Here is a 23,482-nt window from a genome sequence, read left to right as displayed (position 1 = left end):
AGTTTCCAAATCTGATACTTGATATATATTACTGAGCTCAGCAGAGTTGTAAAGCATTACTTTGCTACAGCAATCCACTTTTTAGAGAAAAAATGTAATTAAATATTACCAAACTGCTCAAACTACTTTAAAATGTGATGCCTATTTTAAAAATATTACAAAAGTATGAAAAAAATATGGTTCATATTCTTCAAAACATACAAAGAAATAGGGGGCGATCTTATTTGGTCACCAATGGAAACTGTACATTTTACTGGAAGCTCATTTTTTGAGAAATCAACTTCAAATTTGGAATATAATATAATAATACAACCCCAAATCAGAAAAAGTTGGGACTGTATGGAAACGCATATAAAAAAGTAGTAATTTCTCATTTTAACTTGACTTGTAATTCATTGCAGAAAATATGAACAGAAGTTTGATATAAAATATAAAAATTGCATAAATATTGCATGTTTTGTCTAGTTAATTTCATTTGTAAATATACATTCTTTGCTGTCATTTAATGTCCAGTATAAGACTTGTTTGCCAGAAGAATGGGACAAAATTACACCTGAAACACTTTATCACTTGGTGTCATCAGTCCCTAATCATCTTTTAAGTGTTGTGAAATTAATGGCAACATTACAAAGTGGTAAATGTTAACTTTTTTTGTAATGTGTTGCAAGAATTCCAAAAATTGGGATATGTGTTTAAAAAAAACACACATTAAATAATGTGCTTTTGTATTGTCTACAATAAAATACAAGCCAAATAAAATTTTGAAATAACTACCTTCTATTTTATTTGCATTTTCCTTACTGTCCCAACTTTTTTTGATTTGGAGTTGTATTTAGCTTTGATTTTCTAAAATAGATTTTGTAAATGAGGTGGTATGATGGCGCAGTGGGTAGCGAAGACGGTTGCTGATAGATAAGCTCAGCCGAGATGTAAAGCATTACTTTGCTACAGCAATCCACTTTTTAGACAAACATTTTAAATGCAATATTGCCAAACCGCTCATACTATAAAATGCAATGCCTACTTTATATGGTTCATATTCCTCAAAACTTACAAGGAAAAAGGGGCCGCCCTCATTGGGTCACAAACAGAAACAGCATGTCATCTGGTGGTCATGTTTGGTTCTGTGATCAAACAAATGTTACTGAAAGCTCATATTTGAGATATCAATCTCAAATTTGGAAAACAATTTGTTCTAACATTAAGATGTAATTTTCTGTCAAATTTGGGCTAAAACGGGTTTTGTAAAATGCATATTTTATGTAATATAATAAACTATACAATTATTTTACATTATTTTTTATTGTTAAAATATTTTCATAAACTTAAAGACACAAAACATTTGTTTTTTAACAAAAAAAGTATTTTTAAAAAAGTTATTTAACTTTTTGAACCTTTTTGACTCATACACAACAAACTATTTTTTTGGTCTTAAATCTGCACCAAAGCGTTAAAGAATGGCAATCATTTAAACTTAACGTGTTATTTTCAAAAGTGTAGGCGACTGTGAAGGGGTTAATTGAATTTTACTATAAAAGGCAGATATTTTGCAGGAGGCTTACATTCTTTTTAAGTTCAATTACAATCTTTGCTTTTCAGTAAAACAAAATCATGCTAATGAGCATCAAATCAAATTAGCATTGCTCCTAAATGTAGTTTTGTCAGCCTGATCTCACGAGAAAACGTAAGTATTTCACATTTTGTGAGTTTAGTGGCTAATTCGTACAAAATTAGTATGAGTTCAGTCTTACGAAGACGTATGATTTTAAAAAGGAACCATGCCACCAAATCTCGCATCTAAACCCAACTGTCATTGGGGGATGAGCGAATCGTACTAAATTGTGCAAATTAGATCGTACAAATTCATACGAAGTAGTCACTAAATCAAAAAAGTTACGAACTGCAGTGAGATTGCATTTTTGTGCATTCAAGTAGCTCTTAATCTTGAAAACAAATTCAATTTATATTTAAAAGTGTATGCTGGAATCAATATAAAAGCAAGAACAGGAAAATCTGAGAATTTTTTTACTTTGCATAAATAGATTTTTTTGTCAAATGTAACTTGAGGTATTAATTAACCAATTTGAATGATTTAAAATATCCCATTCTTTGGTGTCTTTTCCTGACTCAACCCATTTACACACACACACACATACGCACATTTAGTGAGCCACTCACAGAGGCTTTGGCATGGTGTTCAGAGACAGTGTGCTGTCATGCTGTTTCTCTGTATGCAGCTGAAAGCACACTGACTGCACTAAAGGTCAATTGTCAACAATCCCAATATCCAGACACACCCCCACACTGCATACAGCACTCACACACACACACTTATCTGACTACAGTGCACTCATATACACATACACCTTCCACACGGAGATGACCATCATACTAATACACTACCAGACAATAGTTAGGAATAGTTCTGTGTTCATTTAAAAAAAAACATTGTGTAAATATTAATACACTTTAATTTTAAACATTTAATCAAGCATTCCAGAATTGGATTTAAAATGATTAGAATTTGTTAAGTATGAAATGACACTGACGTTTGCGGGAGTGATGATGGTGTAAAGGCGAAGCAGTGGCGCAGTAGGTAGTACTGTCGCCTCACAGCAAGAAGGTCGCTGGGTCAGTTGGCGTTTCTGTGTGGAGTTTGCATGTTCTCCCTGCCTTCGCGTGGGTTTCCTCCAGGTGCTCCGGTTTCCCCCACAGTCCAAAGACATGCGGTACAGGCGAATTGGGTAGGCTAAATTGTCCATAGTGTATGAGTGTGTGTGTGTGTGGATGTTTCCCAGAGATGGGTTGCGGCTGGAAGTGCATCCGCTGTGTGAAATCTTGCTGGATAAGTTGGCGGTTCATTCCGCTGTGGCGACCCCGGATTAATAAAGGGACTAAACCGACAAGAGAATAAATGATGGTGTAAATTAATGACAACAATACAATTCAGTTTTATACATTTATAATGCTGCAAAATATGACAAAATCTGCTCCTCAAAGAATCCTGAAAAAATGATCAGTTTCAGGAAAATTAAGCAGCATCATTTTTTTTATTATGAATTATGGATGTTTTTTTTATTATTATTATGTAAATAATTCTAAAATGTAATTCATTGCAAACATCAACAGCTGAAAGTAATCTGAAAACAGCAGTCATTATGCTATTCTTTAGTGTCACATAATAAAACAACTAATATTATTCATATGATTAGTCATAGATTTAGCCAATCATTCATTTTCCTTCGGCTTACTCCCTTGTTTATCAGGGGTCGCCACAACAGAATGAACCGCCAAATTCAGCATATGTTCTACGCGGTGGATGCCCTTCCAGCTGCAACCCAGGAACCTGTGACATTTAGTCACTTTTGAGCAATTTTGAGCAATCAAAAATGAATATGAAAATATTTGACTTTTTGGCTCCAAACTTTTCCACAGATTTCATAAAAAATATAAAGTAGCAAAAACCCTTTAACATTATTAATGATTCGATTTTTTTTCTTCGGGACTAAATCACTATAAAAGAATGATTTCTTAAGTAATTACTCGTTCTTTTCTACTGTCAGCCGATTCGAATGTTATCACTCGATTGCATGGGTGTTATCAGTAATTATCAGCTGATATCGGCCAGTATATGTTTTATGCTGCGGATGCCATTCCAGCTGCAACCCATTACTGGGAAACACCCATACACTCTCATTCACACACAGTATTGAAAATTTAGCTTACCCAATTCACCTATAGTGCATGTCTTTGGACTGTGGGGAAAACCAGAACACCCAGAGGAAACCCACGTGAACACGGAGAGAACATGCAAACTCCACACAGAAATGCCAACTGAACCAGCCGACTGACACAGGTCGAACCAGCGACCTTCTTGCAGTGAGGTGACAGTGCTACCCACTGCGCCACCATACCGACCTTAATGAGAATTATTTCTATTATTTATTATATTTCCCATCAATTGTATTTCATTAACGTCTACCCCTACTCCAACCCTAAACCCAACTATCACAGTAATGTAAAACAGATCTGGATCTGGAGGCTACTCTATTATTATAGCTGATTAACCATGTGGATGGATGATAACAGCCTTCTGAGCCTACCACTAGGCTTAGAAGGCCCCTACTGGCCCATATCTGTCAACTGATAACCATTGATAACACCCATTCAATTGAGTGATAACATTTGAAGCTTGTGCAACAGTAATGAACATTATTCTTTGCCATCAGGAATACACAGAATTGTACCATATATATGCAAATAGAAAAAAACGATAATGTTCAACAATTTTACTGGTTTTGTTATATTTTTGAACACATGAATGCAGCCTTGATGATCATAAAAATGTATTGAGAATATTAATTTCTCTTTTAAACAATAATGAAAATCAGCTCACATAATGTATTCTCTCTTGGATTTCTGTCACCTAAAACTGCCCTAAAAACACGTGATCGTAATGAGCCTGAGTAACCAGTCTGAACTCACAAGGAAACGCAAGTATTTTACGTTTTGTCAGTTTCAAGAGTTCACATTTAGCTGATGACTGATTATAAGCAAGTTTGGCATGCTGTCTCGGGAGAGAGCCCTGAACTCAAAAGGTCCTTGAGCCCTGGGCTCCTTCCCGTCTGCAGGACATCTCCCCCATTTTGATAAGAGCTGATGACTAAAATGATTGCTATGAAAAGATATGCTGCTGGATGAGAGTTTGACTGTAGCGCTAAATTTAGATTGATCAATTCACTTGTAGTGCATGTCTTTGGAATGTGGGAGGAACCGGAGAACCTGGGGGAAACCCACGCCAGCACGGGAAGAAAATTTAAACTTCGCACAGAAACAACAGCCAGCCTGTTAAAGGACTAGAACCAGTGACGATTTTGCTGTGAGGTGACAGTGCTAACCACTGGGCCTCCATGTTGCTCTATGAAGGAAAAGGTGGAGGAGTAGGGGTGGAAGGGGGGATTCTTCAAATCGAAGATGACTGTTGTGAGAAATCCTGGTTCTTTATAGTGGGTTAGGAATCGTCTGATTGGTGGATCATACATTGTTAATGCAGAACCAGCCGTGTTCAATCATAATCACGTGATCCTCTCGAAATTAGTTTATAAAAAAACTTTACTTAGTGGCTAATTTGTACGAATTCACACCAGTTCAGTCGTATGAAAACGTCCGATTTTAAAAACGAGGCACGGCACCAAACCCCACCCCTAAACACACGCTCAAAAAAAATGGATTATGGCTTTAGTTAGTCCAAAGAATGTAACTATGTTAAAATTAAACAGTTCACTTATGTTCGTCTATAAAAACCAAAAGAGTTGTGTTGGAAAAAAATAGAAAGATTAACTTTTCAAATTTAAACAGCTCGCTTAATTAAAAGGAATGAAAGGGAGTTGCTTCTGCAGTAGCGCATTTTGGTCAATATGAAGTAATATCTGCACATGCGCAGTTTCAAAACAACAAGGAAGATTCAAACCACAACAATCGCTCTCATTAAATGGGAATCAAAAGTTGAAGATTGCAGTACGACTTAAGCAAGTGCACAGAAAGTGCAACATAACATTCATAATTTAGCTTTAATCTATTTAGTTATTGAACTTAAATAACAATGAATTAAAGCTAACTTATGAATGTTAAGTTGATTGAACTAAACAACTATTCTTTATTTATTTAAAAAGCACATTAAAGCTGAGAGACAACCTGAAAAGATGACAATACAGCACTTAATATGACAATCATCAGCAATTTTGATAGTTTATTTTACAGACTTATAATATGCTGTTGTTCTATTGGAGTTTTCATTCCAAAATGGCCACCGCGCCATCTAGTGGCTGTTTGCCAAATTGCACTAGAATGTCGCCTCTTGTTGATTCTATGCCCTCACATCGTACTTATTCATACGAATTAGCCACTTAATCAAAAAGTTATGAATTGCCGTGAAATAACCTTGTCTGGTCTCTTAAAACCCATCATGTTGACATTAAAATAACACAATCTACATAAACCTGAGTTCAGTAACTCCAAGATAGGACATCTCTAAAGTTGTCGGCACCACCACTCAACATGACCAAAATGAGAAACGTCCTGCGTGTAGCCTGACCCAACAGACGGCACTTTCTAACCTTAAAAAAAGGGATGAAAAACCAATTAGACCTTTCCCTTCAGTTCCTGCAAATAGAGGAGAAGAAACGAAGCCTTACTAAAGGTCATCTGGAGATATGAATGACAGCGCTAAAGTCCTCTGCTCCTAATTTTCAGTGTTTGCCGTAGCTTTGCGGGGTTGTCTACCTTCGCCGACCCCTCCGGCCCGAACAGCCATTAATTGTGGAGAATAATCTGGTACAAATCTGGCTGACACGCGACCCGGTGCCCTGTTTTGTGGTACAGATGTGAGAGGATTATCGGACGGGTGTAATGAAACCACACCAGACGAGTTCACTCAAGAATATGAGGACAGTGAGGAGATGAGACGGTGATTATAATAATACAGATAGCATGAAGTAATGGCCTTTAGGTAATGTATAGCCATGTACTGTAGTTTGTTTTCTTTACAAGAACAGACTGGAGATATTTGGAGGCTTGAGGGAGCAGATTGCAGACTACAACTCATAAATGCGAAGGTCTTTTATATTGCCAGCTCGGCTGATATTAAAGCAATTCACTTGGGGTCTGAGAACAATACCGGTGCAAAGCCATTGACAAACCATCTGTGTAAGAAATAAAGAGGAATGGGTGATAAAAAAAAACAAGCATTTAATAAAATTGATAACTTCTAAAGTCGAGACCAACCAAATATCAGCATGCCAGATATCAGCAATTAATATATAGGCTATATTACGATGGCTGAGAGAGCTTAACGTGCTGCAATTTAAGAAACACATGCAATTAGGTGACAAACCCAGCTGAGAGATTTGCTTATTGTGCCATGACTGAGTTTTTTTGTTTATTTCGTCAATGTCAATTTTATTTACAATATATAACAATATTAAACACAACCAAAGGTTGACCAATGTGCTACACAACACAAATCACAAAGAGAATAATATAAAATTATAGCTAAAACAAACATTTCTCACTGATAAAATACCAAATCAAAAGGTAAGTTTTCAACGTAAATTTAAAAACAGACAGAGATTTCAACAGAAGGCATTCCACAATCTAGGACCAGCTACTGCGCTACTGCGAAAGCACAGTGACCCCTGCATTTCAGCCTCGACTTAGAGATACATAATAATTTCTAGTTTGATGACGGAAGAGATCGACCAGGCTGACGTTCAATCAAAAGATTTGACAGATACTGTAAGAAGTTGTCAAGCCATTTAGTAATTTAAAAACCAAGATTTTTTTTTTTTGTAAAAGTGATACGCAGGCAACCAGTGCAAAGAACGCAAGACTGATCTGGGCATGTTTTCTGGTAGCGGTTAAGAGCCTTGCAGCAGTGCTTTGTACTAACCGCAAACAGGATAATTGTCTGACTAATCCCAAAATATGCTGTGTTACAGTAGTCCAACCTAGAGGTAATAAAAGCATGAATTGTTTTTTCTAGATAGAATAGGTTTAGCTGTTGTTCAAAGTCAGATTTAAACATCCTGATTACATGATTCCCTTGTCTTTTGTATATCGTTAGCCTAAATAACCGTAATCTAAATAGATGGGTTTGTCGAGCTTTTGGGTCTTCTTGAAACATTTCCATTGTATTTTGTGCTATTTTCTTTGGGTGTTTTCACACCTGCCTTACTTAGATTGGTTGAATCCCCCTAGAGTTTGTTTTCCATCTTGGTGCAGTTCGTTTGGGCTGGTGTGGATGTAGTAATCGCACTCGAGTGCGCACCAAAAGCACCGGTATGAACCCTGGAGCATTTGTGGTGAGAACATGATCTGAACTAGAACAGAACCAAACACAAAAAGTACTGCACCTCTTTGGACTGAACCAGCTGCCGTAGTTTAATGCGCTGTGCATTATGGGATGTGGAGGAAAAATATTTGTTGACCGCGATTTACCAACAACTTTAAACAGGGATAGAGAGAGAGGGGGAAAAACAGTACCTGATGGATCGTTGGTAATATTTCCGGATGATGACCATGTCACAGTTTAGCTAAATTTATTCACGCTTCCTCCTGATGGTACTTGGCATGCGCCTTCACTTTTTGCAATGTGTTAACACATTGTTTTTCCAGACCCTCTTCACCTTCGAAATGTATAGTTTGTCTAAAGAGATGTATATAAACTATATAGTATACTATGACCAGGGATACAATCAGCCAGCGCAGTCGTCCCTCCATATTAGAAAGCGATATTTTGTGTCTGCCAGTTTGTTTACTTGCGGGAGTTCCATTGGCATTTTCCTGCATGTTAATTCTGTCCAATCGAAAAGCAGTTTAGGAAATACGTTCAATAACATCTGGCAATTAAGTGATGTGGATTTTGTCAGATGCATTTTGGATCTTTTTACTGTTTCAGACCAAAGCAGTCAGTGTGGTGTGAAAAAGACCCAAATCGGTAGAAAAATTCTACAATGTATCATTTGTTGCTCTTGGTCCAGACCAAATGAACCGAATCACAGATTTTTTGTAATTGCATGTGTTTTCTTAAATTGCAGCAGGTTAAGCTCTCTTGGCCCTCATGCTATATATTACTTCCAAGAAATAAATGGTGAAAAAAATAGATTAATTATTCAAATACTATAATACTATTTGATTTGTTTTGGTTTGATTTTAGTGGTCATGACTTAAGAAATCAGCTTTGACTTTATCTTTTAAAATATAAGAGGTCATTTTTACTATTAAAACTTCCTACAAGTTGCATACCTTAGATTGTCATCCTTATTAAAAGCAAATCATTTATTCAATTAAGCTGCTAAAATGACTTGTTTCGATATGTGACATCACATTTCCCTACACTGCATCCAAAGCAAAGGTATTTCTCAATATCAAGTTTGCTAGATTGAACTTGTGTCTTTGAAAGTTCTGACTATAAAAGGTAGATCAGTTTTGAATGTGAAAACTGATTTTGTAATGCAGCTTTCTATAACGGACCATTTTTCGAATCTGCCAAAAAGGGGAAGAGACTAATGTAATTTTGCTTTCTATTTATTACAAAAACAGTACTGCAAGACAATTTTGACTTAAACCATGTGATTTTATTTTAAATAAAATGAAGAAATGATCAGCAGACATAAAAATAAATTGTAAAATATTCAGTACTGTGAAAAAAATTTACTGTTAATACCACTGTTGCTGATAACGCTAAATGTAGAACTCTAACATTACAATTTGTACAACCCATTTATTTTTGTCTCATTTTCAATAAATGGTTCTGTTATTCACTCATTGCTATATGTGTCATTTTTGAAGAATTATTCAGTGGCATATTTTTAATGGCTTGTTGTCGCCACCTATTGGCTAAATGATGTAATTGCTGCCTACTACTTTCATAAACAGCAGTGATTATTTCTAAACTATAAACTGTTATCCCAGTACTTCTGAGTTATTTGACTAAAGATTGAATGTCTTTTTTGATTTTTGCGTTTTCAGATTTGAATGCAGCGATTTGAAGGATTAATTAACATATGCACATAACCTTAATTTACAATTTATGCTGCATGGTTGTTGAGATCCCAATTGTTTATTAATTGTGCAGCTTACACTCAATACATTAATGCAGGCTAAACAAGTAGTGACAGAAAACACCTTTAAGAGACCCACCATATCCTGCCACAACTTCTTCCGAATCCATCATCATTATATTTTACAGGAAAGCCTAAATGCTTTCATAGTGATTTGAATGATGCGAAAGGCGATCTCTCTTTGATTGTTACAAATTTAGGATTAAAAATTATTAATTAATTTGCGGTCATGTGAATTCCAAACCATAGGTTGTGATCCATTACACCCCTACAACATACTAAACAATTTATGTAGAAAACAACCTAGACTTTGTGATTCAAAGTCACACTTACTTAACTGAGATATACCTAAAATGGATTATAACACCTTCATGGGATAGATTGCCACGAAATGAAAATTTTGCTTATTTTCTCCTCAAACTCGGTTCCTGGAGGGCCACAGATCTGCACAGTTTGGCTCTATCACGTCCAATTCACACCTGCTTAAGTGAATGCTTAATTCTCTAGTAGTCTAATACACCTTGATTAGTTGGATCAGCTGTGTTTGATTAGGGTTGGAGCAAAACTGTGCAGAGCTGCGGCCCTCCAGGAATTGAGTTTGAGACCTATGATTTACTCACTCTCATGGCTCTCAAATCTATGTTTCTTTTTAACACACACAAAAAAATATTGGCAGAATGTGGAAACAGTTAGTCAAATTGATCAACAAGTAGCGATTTACAACATCTCGATATCATCTTTGCCGTTTAACAAGTGAGGGTGAGTGATACTTTTTGGGTGAACTATCCCTTTAAGAAACAAGCAGTCAAATTCGGCGCCAGTAATGTCGACGTCCATAAGTGTGTCACGACAGGCATTATCATCATTACTAATAAGAATAGCAACGTTTTACCATAATGACTGGAATAATAAGTGCACGAGGCGGGGACGCGCTGCTGGAGTGCGCGGACGACGTCACGAGAGCCGGACTGAGGCGTGTTTATGGTTCGTGGCATTAGCGATATGAGCCTTAGACCACACAATTACATGACGTAAAAAACCAACACTGTGCAAAAATATCTCATTTACCCATTGTAAGGCGGTTTATTTGTTATCTTAAGACACAAAGAGCTGTTCTTATCTACATTATGCAACAGAAGCCAGCGTGCGAGTGTGTGAGAGAGACTCAAATGCCCTGTGTTTCTCAGCTGGATCCTTAGGATTTTAGGTGAGTGACTGAGGAAACAGAATAAAGATCTCAGGCTTTCATCCAGTCACCCTCAAACACACACCATCTCTCTCTCTCTCTCTCTCTCTCTCTCTCTCTGACACACACACATACAGACAGAACTGTGGTGTGTCAGGCAGCTCTAATTGCTAAGGAGGCAGGTCTTAAATTAACAAGTAGTACTGAGGTCATTATCATGCGAGCCATGGCCACCCTGAATGTTTGCATACCTGTCTCAGGCTTTCTCATAAATGAGACTTTCATTAGTCTTAATTAGAATTAGCCCGAGTCAGCAGGGAACGCAGGGCCTGGTGAAATGATGCATGCACAATAATAAGCATCCGGCTCACTCTCCTGTTTGTGTTTGTTTCCTTTTTACACAGGGAATAGCTTTGAGAGAGAGAGAGAGAGAGAGAAAAAAAAATCACCCCTACTTAACCCCCTACTTAATTGATTTGGTCGGAATTAATATTCTTGAGACATTAATTAAACAGGGAAGCTCTCATTAGGGTGTGCGGTACAGAAGAGACCCCCTCGCCGTTCTGCCTGTCTCTCTCTCTGTTGAACCAGACTCCGTAAACAAGACTTCAAGCTGAGAGTATCACATTCGATCAGCTCACATCTGCAGGACTCACATCTGCAGGAATTGTCTGTTTCTGAATGAATCCCTGTCACTTTGTCTTGTTCTCTCTAGGTTGTAAGTGACATCTTTGGATCAGGAACCGTTGAAGATCAAATGAGATGTGGAGCTGCTCTCCTCTCAGTCTGCCACTTTCTGTGAGTAGATCTAGTGTGTGTGTATGTGTGTGTGACAGCAGCTGTACTTGACATCTTTGGATGTGCTCCAATCACTCAAATGACAGATAGACATAAGACGATGATAAGGAGGAGAAAAAAAAAATCACCCTTTACAAATTTTGGATAGGAATATCTAACGTTACAATAATACTAATAACATAGTATCAGTAATGCTTTGATATGCAGCAATCATTTGAGACCTGAACCCATGATTTCCAATCAAGGGTTTTTTGTTTCCTTACTTCTAGAGTACTTCAAAGGCTGCACATTTTTAACATTTTGGACACATACGATTAACCATGGATCTAACCACATGTTTGGGAATGAGAAGGAGGGGATTTAATAAAGTAATTATCATCCTTTGAAAAAACAATATTGGATGATCTAATGTTTTTGTGTGTGTGTGTGTGTGTGTGTGTGTGTGTGTGTGGTGGGGGGAGGATGTGGGAGATGTGATCACCTCTGTGACAACATAAAAAAGAAGAAAGACAGAACAAGATAGAGAATTTAAAAAATAAAACACAATTTGGTAATTTGGGTAACAGTAAATTATTATTATACTGGGTTATACTGAATAAATAAAATCTGTCACAAATCTAATATCACAGTAAAATCAAAGCTGCAAATCACAGGGGGGTTTGGAGGGTTCTGATCCCCCTAATTAACGCTTGATCCCCCTGAAGGACATTAAAACAAGATGTATGGGGTGGTCTGCCCTTTAACAGTTTATAAAATAGTTTGCTCTGATCTGTATCTTAAATAAAATTATTAATTAAAATAAACGATAACTTCAATGTACATTTGACCACCCCTATAGTGGTTCATATGAATTATGAATGCATGTTTGTGCCAAAAATATGAATTCATCGGTTTGAAACCGACAAATCTAGAGCACCAACAGTGTAAATGTTAACAAAACATGTTCCTTAAAAAAAGGCGTTTTTGTGTCTGTGAAACTAGATGCATAGTTTGTATTTTACTATACACTGGCTCACACATGGAAACACTAAAATAAAAAATATGTGCAGTCTTTCATGGTCATCCATTAATAGGTGCAGGAAAGCAAACCGGTCACCGTTTTTTTCTTTTATACCACAAATGTCATTGAGAACCACTCAATATCCGTCAAAACACTGAAAACATAATAACAAGTTTGATTAATAAATTAGATATAATTGAATTAAATATTTAAATTTGGTTCACTGAGGCATATTACCGAACATAACCAAAAAATATGACCACCTCAATCGTCAATGTAAAATTAGCACATGATTTTTGATTTTTAAAATTAGAGTAAAATGATGTTAATTTACAATTTCATTCATTTATTTTCTTTTCAGCGTAGTCCCTTTATTAATTTGGGGTCACCACAGCGGAATGAACTGCTAACTTATCCAGCATATATTTTACGAAGCGGATGCCCGTCCAGTTGCAACCCATCACTGGGAAACATCCACACACTCTCATTCAAACACATACACTACTGACAATTAGCCTACCCAATTCACCTGTACCACATGTCAGTTTGGACTTGTGGGGGAAACCAGAGCACCCGTAGGAAACCCACGTGAACGCGGGGAGAACATGCAAACTCCACAGAGAAGCACCAACTGACCCAGCCGAGGCTCAAACTAGCGATTTTCTTGCTGTGAGGCGAAAGTGCTAGTTACTGCGCCACCGTGTTGCACCCTCTTTAAAGTCCCAGTGAAATCAAAATGATTGTTTTTTTTTTGGTGTTAGTATCAATATGTTAGTCTTAAAGTGATCTGTAATTCAGTGAGCTCTGATACAGTGACAATTCACATTTAGACAATATAAACAATCAAAGCTTTAGCTTAATCACTTCCTGCAAAATGAATCAACACATTTTGTGACATCATACTTCAGTTTCTCATTAAATCTTCTGACCAATCAAATGCTTTCTAGTACTTGCAATGCCCTGCCTCTTCAATACACTTTATTGAGGTGTAATTCTTTGTGCCAAACATTTCTTTTTTTTCTTTTTTTCTTTTTTTTTTTTGCATTGAGTATAGTTTCAAAAACTTGTAAATCACACCATATAATATCCCATAATCTCCTTCTCTGCATCTCCTTCTCTCCCGTTTAGGATTCTGGCTTCATTTCAAATGTATAGGAGAAAGGGGAACTTTATTACCAAGGGTCTGATTAACCCCATAATTGGCTGGTTTCAAATCTGCCAAGCCAGTCATATCCAGGGAATATGGGCATTAGCATGATTTAATTAGGTTTTATAAAGGGGATTTGGGGGTGGGCTGCTCAGGATTATATCCTGGTAGAGAGAGGTGAGCCGGGGGCTGATTAGGAGGAACGAGTGCTAACTCACTATCCATTACAGAGCACATTTCCTTACATTGTGTGTACGGAGAAAGGCCAAAAATACAACAAGACTGCAGGGCACAAAGACACAATTTACACATCTGTGCTGCCACATATTCCTTCACTGTAAAACATATGTTCAATAGGTCATGACAACATATATTTTTAGCTAATTGTAACTTAAGCTAATCATGTTCCAACTTAAAGGCACTGTATGTAAGTTTTTGACTCTTTTAGAGCATAAAAATACCACAATATCTTTGCATATATTTAAAAAACATGCTAAGTGAACATTCTTGTTTATTTGAAAAACAATGTTGAAGTTAGATATTCTGCTTTGAAAGTGTGCATTACTTGCTGAAAATGGTGTCTTTGTTTTTGTTCTTTTAACCCGACCAATGGCACTTTAGAAAATTATATTTCAGCACCCCGGGTTGCCTTTGTTGGAACACCACGTATTTCATTGATTCAGTCAGAAATCTTTGCCTCTTAAAGCATGCATCTGTGACTGAAATCCGACCTCTGGTGGACAGTAGCAGACTCCCAAATAAGACAGATTTAGAGTTACATGTGAGAGTATTAATTCGCAAATAATATAAATATTATGAGTGTAAACATTAGGTGAGCAGGTTACATTGTAACCCCGTGTCCTAACAACACGATATGTGACTAGATTTGCAGTGATAAGCAATTTGGCTGTTTGCACCAGACAAAACATAAGACAGAAATTTAAATACAGATATTCAGAAGAATATGCACTCACTCACGAAATGGTAAAGTTTATTATCTAATTAATTCATATTAAACCTCTTTAACATTATTAAATGTACGTACTGAATCTGGGTCTAAAGTAAAATTTTAAGTGGTTTATTTTATTTTCAAGATCTGAGGTGAACTATCTGATGCTGCTTTCAGTAAAAAGACATTCAAACTCACATTATTAACATTTAACACATGAGGTGTACCTGAGGTGATCATTAGCCCCATTTCCGGAATGACTAAGTTAAGTTAATAAAAAAGGTGTTCACAAACAGTAGGCACGGGCTCCTTCAGATATATTTTTTTCCACAATTGCATTAGAAGGAACATAGAAATGTTATCTGACTAACATCTAGCAGCTAAATGTGTTTGCTAAGGCTTTTATTTTCATAAACCGCGCAGATGTGAATACGTTGTGAATGAGTGTTTTGATTGGCCAAAGTAGACGTTTAATGTTCTAGACATCTTCCTTCTGCGTTCACACAGCGCAGCATTCGGGCAAATTACTGGTAATGTTACAACTTCTCTTTGAAAAATTGCCAGAAGGAATTTACCGGTATTTTGAAAAAGGGGCTGTTCACACATACACTCTTTATGGAAATTTGAAGGTAATTTTCCAGAAAGCTCTGTATGCGTGAAAGTGACTTGTATTATTTAGTAATAATAGGGGCTATTATAGTTTATTCTGTTGTTCAGCTGCACGAAACAGAAGCTGTTTCTAATATATCAATTCGAGGTTTGGTTAGGACAAAAACTTCTATTAATATGGAAAATAATCTTCTATTGCTTTTATTATTTAAACACAATTTAAATCAGACTTTAGGCATGATAGTCAGGCTGTCACGAATCAAGACAAGGAGGATCCAAATGCGAGTGTTTTAATGAACAAAGGACACACGAAAGTTCAAACAAAAGAGAGCCACTGACCACAGCGATGACATCAAACAGACAGCGGATGATACCGGGAGACAACAGTCAGGAACAAGGACAAACAAGGACAACAACGGACTGATAACCAGCACATACCACAGGAGGAATTTATAGCCAGCCAAATGAGGTTCAGCTGGAGGATGATAAGTCAGCTGATGACATCAGCTGATCCTAGCACGCTGTCAACACAAAAGGTAAACAAACACACACCCTCACACATGACAACACACAAGGCATGATACATAACATACAGGAGGAACACACAGATCCATAAACCGTGACAGTACCCTCTCTCCTAAGAGCGCCTCTTGGCGCTCCCAGAAGAGTTTACCTGGCGATTGTAATCATCGATGAGAGAATGATCCAATATGTCCCTTGCAGGAACCCAACTCCTCTCCTCTGGACCGTAACCCTCCCAGTCCACCAAGTACTGGAATCCTCGTCCCCTCCGTCTCGAGTCCAGAATGCGCTTAACCGAATAAACCGTCTCCCCTTCTACGAGACGCGGCGGGGGGGGAACCGGAGTGGGCGGATTAATGGCCGTATGAAAAACGGGCTTCAATTTAGAGACATGAAAAACGGGATGAATTCTCCTGTACGCTGGAGGAAGTTTGAGGCGGACTGCCACCGGACTAATGATCTTGGTGACAGAAAACGGGCCAATGAATTTAGGTGCAAGTTTGTTACATACGGTGCGGAGAGGAATATTTTTAGATGAAAGCCACACTTTTTGACCGACAACGTAAACGGGAGGCTTAGACCGGTGGCGATCGGCTTTAGCCTTGGTGCGCAAACCTACTTGAAGGAGGGTCTGTCTGGCCCTATTCCAAGTACGTCGACACCTCTGGACAAAGGCGTGGGCAGAGGGAACCGCGACTTCGGATTCCAGACTGGGAAAAGCAGGTGGCTGGTACCCTAAACTACACTCAAATGGAGAGAGGCCCGTGGCAGACACTGGTAATGAGTTATGTGCGTACTCAACCCATGAGAGCTGCTGGCTCCAGGAGGATGGATTCTGAGAGACTAAACATCGTAACATGCGTTCAAGATCTTGGTTGGCTCTCTCCGTTTGACCGTTACTCTGAGGATGGAAACCAGAAGAAAGACTAACAGTCGCCCCCATTAAATGACAAAACTCTCTCCAAAATTTAGAGATGAACTGAGGCCCCCTGTCAGAAACCACATCCGTCGGGAGGCCATGAATACGAAAGACATGGTCAATGACAGCAGCCGCTGTCTCTCTGGCTGATGGTAATTTGGGCAGAGGAATAAAGTGAGTGGCTTTCGAAAACCGGTCCACTACGGTCAAAATCACCGTATTCCCGTTGGAGGGGGGAAGACCCGTAACGAAATCTAGCGCAATATGGGACCAGGGTCTCGATGGCACTGACAGCGGCTGAAGAAGTCCAGCGGGGGGGGCGATTGGAAGTCTTAGAAACAGCACAAACTGAGCAAGCCAACACAAAATTCCTTATGTCACGAGCCATAACTGGCCACCAGAATCGTTGTTTGATTAGATACAAGGTACGACTCACCCCTGGATGACAGGCCAACTTGGAAGAGTGACCCCAACGGATGACGTCAGACCGTAATTCCTCTGGCACAAATAAACGACTCGGTGGGCATCCAGGCGGAGGCGTTACCCCTTCTAAGGCCATGCGGACCCTCGACTCGATCTCCCAGGTGACAGCAGAGATAAAAAGTCTGCGTGGCACGATGGTCTCAGGAGATGATGCGCGCTCAGAGTGATCAAAAATTCGAGAAAGTGCATCAGGTTTAACATTCTTGGAACCTGGTCGGTACGAGATGGAAAAATCGAAACGTCCGAAAAATAAAGCCCACCGCGCCTGCCTAGAGTTCAATCTTTTGGCGGATTGGATGTACTCCAGATTTTTATGATCGGTCCAAACGATAAAGGGAACCCCCGAACCCTCTAGCCAATGACGCCACTCTTCCAATGCAAGCTTGACGGCCAACAGCTCTCGATTACCAATATCATAATTTTGTTCAGCATTGTTGAGACGATGAGAAAAATACGCGCAGGGATGCATCTTGCCGTCCGAGGAAGAGCGCTGGGACAGGATAGCACCGACCCCCACCTCTGATGCGTCAACCTCCACCACGAACTGCCGTGATGGATCAGGGGCAATAAGAATAGGTGCTGAAACAAAGCAGCTTTTCAGATGATCAAACGCAACTTGCGCTGCATTGGACCACCTGAACGGAGTCTTGAGGGAGGTTAAGGCAGTCAGAGGTGCGGCGAGCTGGCTGAAGTTGCGAATGAAACGCCGGTAAAAATTGGCAAAACCAAGAAACCTCTGCAGGGCCTTGCGGGAATCTGGGGTTGGCCAATCTACCACAGCCTGAACTTTCTCTGGATCCATGCGCATCCCCTCGACTGACACGATATGTCCCAGAAAAGGAACAGACTGTGCATGAAAAACGCATTTCTCCGCCTTGACATAAAGCCCATTCTCTAGCAGCCTCTGAAGCACTCGCCTGACGTGTTGAACGTGTTCCTGGAGAGAATGAGAAAATATCAGTATGTCATCCAGGTAAACATAAATAAACTGATCTAGCATATCTCTCAACACGTCATTCACGAGTGCTTGGAAGACTGCAGGGGCGTTGGACAGACCGAAAGGAAGAACACAATATTCAAAGTGCCCCCTGGGGGTATTAAAGGCAGTCTTCCATTCATCGCCTTCTCGAATGCGGACCAAATGGTAAGCATTGCGGAGGTCTAATTTCGTGAAAAAGGATGCCCCCTGCAGACGTTCGAAGGCAGAAGACATCAGCGGCAAAGGATATGTATTCTTTACCGTGATAGCGTTCAGCCCTCGGTAGTCTATACAAGGACGGAGGGAGCCATCTTTCTTTTTCACAAAAAAAAACCCCGCCCCTGCTGGTGATGAAGAAGGGCGGATGATCTTGGCTGCTAGAGAATCAGAAATATATTTCTCCATGGCCTCCCTCTCTGGAACAGAGAGCGAATAAAGTTTGCCTTTAGGCGGAGACGTACCTGGCAATAACTCTATAGCACAGTCATAGGGACGACATAGTCATACTGAACACTCTCTTCAGGTCGAGGTACTCCTTGGGCACGTTTGACAGATCCATGTGTTCTTCCTGAAAAACAGAACGAGACACAGAAGAACAGGCAGACAACAAACACGTAGCATGACAGCTCTCACTCCAAGATATTACAGATTCCTGTCTCCAGTTAATATGTGGATTGTGTATTACCAGCCAAGGATGCCCAAGGACTACTGGAGTGACAGGAGCTTCTGTTAAAAAAAAATGAATAATTTCAGAGTGGTTACCAGAGGTGATCAGTCTTATTGGACCAGTTGAATGAGTAATGGACGGAAGAGAAGAACCATTAAGAGCATGAACAGATATAGGTTGGGAGAGAGAAATCACAGGAAGTCTGAGTTTTTTTACTAAAGCAGAGTCAATAAAATTTCCCTCCGCCCCAGAGTCAATAATTGCTTGAGTACTAAAATTGCCAGATGACCACTCCAACATAACATTCAAAAGAGTAGCTGCAAGGGAAGATTTGTTCAAAGATACTCCACCCGTCAGTAAACTCTTTTCTACTGACGGGCTCTGGCTTTTACCCTCAATCGCGATGTGATCAACACCACCGCTGTGAAACACCAGGTCCTTGCTGCGGCGTCTGCGCTTTTCCTCCAGCGACAGCCTAGAGCGGCCCATCTGCATGCCTTCGGGATCCGCGAGGGGCGTGGCCTCCTGCCCCGGAACTACCGTGACAGCCGGAAAAGGTGATCTCACCAGAGCGTGCGTGCGTCGCGTGTTTCTCTCCCTGAGCTGAAGACGAGAATCCACACGAATGGCCAGATCAATGAGTTCGTCGAGGGTTTTAGGAAGATCCAGGGCGAATATTTTATCCTTTATCTGGTCTGCCAGCCCATGGAGAAAGACGTCCCACTGCGCCTGCGCGTTCCATTCGCTCTCGGCCGCCAGGGTGCGGAACTCAATGGAGTAGTCAGCGACACTCCGTTGCCCCTGCTGCAACTCTGTTAGCGCCCGTGCCGCCTCTCTGCCCGCCAAACCTCGATCGAATACCTTTTTAAGCTCTGTCGAAAAGGTGTCAAATGAAGAGCAGCATGGGAGTTTCCTCTCCCACACAGCAGTTCCCCACTGCGCCGCTCTTCCGGTGAGAAGCGTGATGACAAACGCCACTTTCGATTCCTCCGTGGAAAACGAGGAAGGCTGCAGGGAAAAGTACAATGAGCACTTCGCTAAAAAGGCTCGACAAAACTCAGGCTCTCCGGAGTAGAACGCTGGAGGTGGAAGGCGAGGCTCGGAAAATCCAGCTGTTCGCTCAGGAACCGGCATAGATGGACTAAGGTTAGCTGCAACAGGCTGCTGAAGACCGACAGCATGAAGACGTTGCAACCGTGTTGTGAGATCAGAGATCTGAGTGACCAGCGCCTGGACAGCGCAACTGATGGTGACCATCTGATCGTCATGTCTGTTCATGCGTGTGGTAGCGTGTGCAACAACCTCAGCCAGACCGGAGACACTCGCTGGATCCATGTTTGATCAGTCCGTTCTGTCACGAATCAAGACAAGGAGGATCCAAATGCGAGTGTTTTAATGAACAAAGGACACACGAAAGTTCAAACAAAAGAGAGCCACTGACCACAGCGATGACATCAAACAGACAGCGGATGATACCGGGAGACAACAGTCAGGAACAAGGACAAACAAGGACAACAACGGACTGATAACCAGCACATACCACAGGAGGAATTTATAGCCAGCCAAATGAGGTTCAGCTGGAGGATGATAAGTCAGCTGATGACATCAGCTGATCCTAGCACGCTGTCAACACAAAAGGTAAACAAACACACACCCTCACACATGACAACACACAAGGCATGATACATAACATACAGGAGGAACACACAGATCCATAAACCGTGACACAGGCACACACATTCCTTTTGCTCCTCAATCTGGCAACCTGCGCTTGCATGTTTTGATCCAGGGATGTAATACCTAGTTCAAACTTACATGCTGCACCTTTAATTTTAGGATTTACGCAAGCTATTTTAAGTCAGTTTAATATAATATTAGTTGGAATGAGTCATAGGGTTAAATTGATTTAGCTTAAAATTGTAAGGCAACCATTATTTTTACAATGTATGGATACTCAAATTCTGAATCAAATGACAATTAATAATTGATTAGAAATGTAACAAAGATAATGCTTCATTTTATTTCTTAATGTTAATATCTTGTTTTGCTATTTTAAGTTCTTTTTTTGGTCTGTACCCTGCTTTGATTAATTTCTAACCCAGTGCTTCTGCAGTCTACACTTTTAAACAAAAAGGTGCATCTACACAAACAGGCACTTGCTAATAGATCTCTTGTCCTTTTGATAACAGCTCTTGAGCACACTTGTTAATTGCCGCCATGCTTTCAGTGCCAAACCCTTCTCTTTTTTAAGATGTTATATGTTTAAAAACATGCAGCTGTTCTTTCTTACAGTGTTTTTCCAAGACAGATTTGGGCTAAATTTAAAATATGTGAACAGACATATATTAAATCAGTGAAAGGTTATGCTGAACTGGTGAAAATGATTGGCACATTTTATTATGTAAGACCAGTGTGTACAGTTAAAAAATTTGACTAATTGAGTCATCCGTAATCCCACAATGCCTTAATTTTCGAGTCCAGAACAACAGGACATTGTTTCCTGTGGGAAATGTCCATTACGTCTATATTAACATCCTCATTAACCTGATCTCTGTGCAAGATCACCTCCCCCATAAGGCCAATTAAACCACACACACACTCGCAGACACACACACACTTGTTGGAATCAACTGTGTGGCAATCGTCAAAGGAGTTCAAATTAAATATTAAACTTCAGGGTCCATTAAATAATCATTATTAATAGCTGCTGTTATTTTATTTGTCGAAACATGTAAAAATCATAATAAAGAAAAAACTGCATTTTTTAACAGCATTTTAACTGAAAACTGTGGTTTTACATTGATGCTGCTAATCTAATTTTAAAACCAGTTCAAAATAAAAAAAATCTGAAAATAATATTTTTAATTAACCAGTTCCAATGCCATTCATTACTGCAAAAATACTTAATAATATTAATAATAATACTAATAATGATCAATTTAAAAAAATAAATCACAGGAATAATAGTTAATAAGAAGTTCGCTTCACTTTTATATAACAGTACATGCAATACATAACTGAACAAATCTGAAATATTAATTATAAAAGATGAATTATCTCGTTCAAAACATTGAAAATAAACATTTTAAAATTATCGTTGAACAAATAAAATTTGTCCTAAAAATTTTGACTGTGTATTGCGTTTATACAACAGTTTGATGGCATAATCGTGTATATAAAAAGACAATCAAACACGGAGAGTCTAAAAATCCTTTTATATGAGGAACTACTTTTTTTCGCCACTCATTCACATCTGCAGCTGACGTCAGAACAGCAGAAACCATTGCAACTTCACAAACGTCACTTTAGAGCTAGTATTTGAAGGATTTTCTAGCGTAATATCATAAGTTATGATTAAACTGTTGATTTTGCTCACATTTTAAGATTATAAGGTTGAACGGCATGAAATACCATCAGTCTAGAGACATTTCCTAGTATTTCTCTGTTGCAAATAGAATAATACAATATTTAACCTCGAAAAAGCCAAAGCAAAGCAAACACTACCAGAAACACTACCAGACCAGGGTATAAAGACATCACCACAACATTCAAAAGAGATTGACTTAAGACCAGCTCACAATGTGCAACTTTAAAAAAATATTAAAAATTATTTATTTTTTAAGTCCTAAAAGATTGTAGCAAGTCAGACTGCATGAACATGCCTCCCATGTCACACTGTAAGGTCTCAGCTGTCATAAAGTCAGACTGAACGACAATGAAGGGGCGCTAAACACGAAAGAAAACACCCCCAGAGTTTGACGTCATCCACTTGTGACACTTTTACTATCCCACGTTCTGAAATGATTCCTCGCAGCAAAGGAAAACAATCTGTAGCAGCAATTTTGCATGCGGCATGCCTCAATAATAAAACCAGGAAAAAAAAAACTGTTGTGACATTTCCCCGTCGTCATTTAAATTGTCGCATGGATTGCGTCATCAAATTCTGCGCTCCTACTGCTTCTTGAATTGACGCTCACAGCAGCTGTTGCCACACTGCAGGAATGTGTCTGAAATCTTCTGACACTGTCAGAACTTCATCAGAAGAAAAATCTGATCGCAACGAGCATTAAGCGGCTGTCTGTGTAGATGTAAAACCAACGATTAAAGATCACAGATTTTAACCTAGGAATTCAGGAATCTTTTGGCTTTTACCAAATTTGTCTGAGATGACAAAATCATGACTGAAATTTCACAGTGTGAGCAGGGCTGTAGTCACTTAACTGTTTTATTATGATTTGATCAGCTGTTGTACTTATTATGCAGTCTCTGTCGCCATCTTGTGGTGGAACATCAACGGTCTTTGCTCTGCTCAGTATGACAGGCAGACAGATACCAATAAGCTGTATCTCTGAAATGATACATATTTAAAATAGGCACTGTTCTTATAAATAAACTGCATAGTTGCAATCTAAACAATTATCTCCTAAAAAAGCCTCAAAGGTACATTATGTTGTCCAACAGCTGCAATATTTGAAAAAAAACTGTAAAGAGTTTATTAATCTATTGGCTATCAGCCAATCAATTTCAGGAACCAGACTGAACTGTATGTATATCATATATAATATTTAAATGTATAATGTTAAATGTATATAACACTTGGAAT

The 23,482-nt window shown here is 39.0% G+C and overlaps 1 long non-coding RNA gene across 2 annotated transcripts; it reads left to right on the top strand.

The window, feature by feature from the left end:
* Positions 1-10,419: 10,419 nt before the first annotated feature.
* On the top strand, positions 10,420-22,739 carry LOC147843394 (uncharacterized). Of its 2 annotated transcripts, none has more exons than XR_015493339.1 (5): positions 10,420-10,604; positions 10,757-10,827; positions 11,522-11,604; positions 12,966-15,557; positions 20,610-22,739. It is a non-coding gene; the product is annotated as an uncharacterized LOC147843394 (long non-coding RNA). The 2 variants fall into 2 exon arrangements; XR_015493340.1 differs by having other exon boundaries at positions 10,424-10,604; positions 10,721-10,827.
* The last annotated feature ends 743 nt before the right edge of the window (positions 22,740-23,482 follow it).

Source organism: Danio rerio, chromosome 6, assembly GCF_052040795.2.
Source record: "Danio rerio strain M-AB ecotype USA chromosome 6, GRCz13ab, whole genome shotgun sequence".
In the NCBI taxonomy this organism is placed as follows: Eukaryota; Metazoa; Chordata; class Actinopteri; order Cypriniformes; family Danionidae; genus Danio; species Danio rerio.
This window is presented reverse-complemented; position numbering and strand designations above follow the sequence as displayed.